Source organism: Macaca thibetana, chromosome 4 (genome assembly GCF_024542745.1).
Source record: "Macaca thibetana thibetana isolate TM-01 chromosome 4, ASM2454274v1, whole genome shotgun sequence".
NCBI lineage: Eukaryota > Metazoa > Chordata > Mammalia > Primates > Cercopithecidae > Macaca > Macaca thibetana.
Window position 1 is genome coordinate 28,611,298 of NC_065581.1, and position 2,948 is coordinate 28,614,245.

Below are 2,948 nucleotides of genomic sequence, written 5' to 3' on the forward strand. Positions count from 1 at the left end.
CTGAAAATTTCCTAATCACTTAACAGGGAGAGAGGTGGCCTGACATTATATCGGAAACCCAGGATTTCCCAATTCTTGCGATATCCTTCAGCTCACACGTTCATTAGGATTAGCAAGGGTTTTGGATCTTTAAAATCTATCACAGGGCTTAGAATACAAAATGGAGTTAATACAAAAGCTCCTGAAGATTTGGTGGTAGTTGATCAGGATAGGGCTGTGTATTCTGGAATGATTACAAAATCTTATCCTATTTAAAATGTTTCAGAGCAAAGATACAAACTTCCCAGTTTACATTAAAAGTTACCACAGCCTTTATTGCAAAACTTGAGAAATTTTTATTTTATTTTTTTTTTTTGAGACGGAGTCTCACTCTGTCGCCCAGGCTGGAGTGCAGTGGCCCGATCTCAGCTCATTGCAAGCTCCGCCTCCCGGGTTCACGCCATTCTCCTGCCTCAGCCTCCCGAGTAGCTGAGACTACAGACGCCCGCCACCTCGCCCGGCTAGTTTTTTGTATTTTTTAGTAGAGACGGGGTTTCACCGTGTTAGCCAGGATGGTCTCGATCTCCTGACCTCGTGATCCACCCGTCTCGGCCTCCCAAAGTGCTGGGATTACAGGCTTAAGCCACCGCGCCCGGCCGAGAAATTTTTATTAAAAAAATAATGAAGGCCGGGCGTGGTGGCTCATGCCTGTAATCCCAGCACTTTGTGAGACAAGCAGATCATGAGGTCAGGAGTTCGAGACCAACCTGGCCAATATGGTGAAACCCCCGTCCCTACTAAAAATATAAAAAATTAGCCGGGCGCTGTGGCGCGCGCCTGTTGTCCCAGTTACTCGGGAATGCTGAGGCAGGAGAATCGCTTGAACCGGGGAGGCGGAGGTTGCAGTGAGCCGAGAGCGCGCCACGGCACTCCAACCTGGACGACAGAGCGAGACTCTGTCTCAAAAAAAAAAAAAAAAAAAAAGAAAGAAAGAAAAAAGAAAATGAAAACGTTACATAATATTCAATCATGAATAGTGATTCAAAAAAATATTAATAAATACAATATTACCAGAGAGAGAGGGAACAGAGTCAATGATAAGAACACAAAAATGATGCAGCAATAGAAACAGATTATTTTGCAATTATGTTTTCTATGTTAGAGTAGAAAATTGGGGAAAAAAATACAGCCGTGTATTTATACCATACACCCTTACTCCACGTCAAAGCACGTCATAATGCTTCTTAAATATGCAAAAGAATCTCTTGTGAATCCTGTTAAACTGCTGCTTCTGGTTCAATACGTCTGAGGTGAAGCTGAGATTTCGCTCTTCCAACAAGCTCTTGTGTGGACCAAGAGTCTGAAAAATATCTTTACGATAGAGGGCGCCCCTGTCTTAGGTAAAATTACTTCTGTAACGTCATCTAAGGGAAGTCAAATTATCCGGCAAGAGTAAAGACAGAATAAAACTGGAAATCAATGCGTAAACTTTGAGATCTTCAACAGAGCATGCTTCCCAATGGAGCTATTTCGGCAGAAGTGTGACGCCTCTACATTCCCTGATGAAAATAACTTTCTCAATTTCCCAGTTTGGAAGGCTCTGCGTTTCTCAGTGCTCAGCCTGCAATGGATCATGGCTATTTAAGGACCAGAAAAGAAAGGAAATTGTCTGAGAGCTTACGTTTTACTTTTATTAAATATTTCTACATTTATCTTTTATTTCCTGCTTTTTAAATAATAATACTGCAAAGTAATAATACCCCAAAGGTTAATGAGCTCGTCAATTTGGCGACGCCATTGAAGTTTTGGAATCGGGAGCCGTCTTTGTCTTCCAGCTCCATCTTTTCCACCTTTTGCTTGGGCAGCCCCCGTGAGTCGTGTCAAGGCTGACGAGTAGAAATGGAACAGCACTAATATTAATGGCGAAACCTTTGTAAAATACGTTTGGTTTCTGTTTAACAAGGAAAAGAAAGTAAAGCAATGGAAAAGAATTTAAACACAAAAACAACTGGAGGTGCCGGGGATTGAACCCGGGGCCTCGTGCATGCTAAGCACGCGCTCTACCACTGAGCTACACCCCCTTATCGAAACTACTCTCTCGAGAATATATTCAAGACAGAATCTGACCATTTTGCTACGTTTCAGAACAATTAGTTGTAACAAGCCAAAGTCTACTTTATTTAGCTATTTCTTATATCTTAAATTTAGGTTTTGTGTCCCTGTTTGCTGATAGCTGAGCAAACCGCATTCTACACCGAAGGCCTCTATTGATGGTCCTGGGATTTTTCTGCTCGTCAGTCCGGAGTCACTTCCCGGCCACCACTAGAAGAACCAGGGATGAAATTTTCTCCTGAGTTTTGACTGTCTCCTTTCTTTCTCCGCTGCTTTAAAGGGCTGCGAGAAAGTCACAAAGTACAAAGCGAAGCATTTAGAGACCATATTAGATGCAGATGGAGAGGGAAGACAGGGGACAAAAGCAGACAGGTTCGTGTCGGTGCAGCCACTGCTTTGGACCCGAGCGTCCGTCCCGCCGGCGGCCGGAGTGCTAAGCCCAGCGAGGCGCGGACTTGGGCGCTAGGAAGAGGAGCGCGCGCCAGATCGCGCTCCCTTTCGGGCAGAATCTGCTCCTGGTCCGGTCCCGATTCGGCAGAAAAAGATACGAGGGCGGTATACATTCAACACCAGCATGAACGATTCATCATGCCCTCCGTGTGCCGGGTCTGGCTCACTAACCTCATTCTCTGAGCTCTGGATTTCTGCCTCCCAGCCGAACGAACCCACAGGGTCTCAGCCAATATTTGGAGAGTAACTTAAATGGGCAGACAGACAAGATAAGGGGATGTGATGAATAATAGAATTATCTAATCCTATTATCAGCCCAACTGATATTAAAGGGACGTCAATCACACTTGAATACTTTATTAAAAAAATAAAAAAGTTTGCAATGGGTCGCATACAAGAAGAATAAA

At 44.0% G+C, this 2,948-nt stretch overlaps 1 non-coding gene across 1 annotated transcript; it reads right to left on the reverse strand.

Moving 5' to 3' along the window:
- Positions 1–1,988: 1,988 nt before the first annotated feature.
- On the reverse strand, positions 1,989–2,060 carry TRNAA-AGC (transfer RNA alanine (anticodon AGC)). The gene has a single exon. It is a non-coding gene; the product is annotated as a tRNA-Ala (tRNA).
- Between the last annotated feature and the right edge of the window lie 888 nt (positions 2,061–2,948).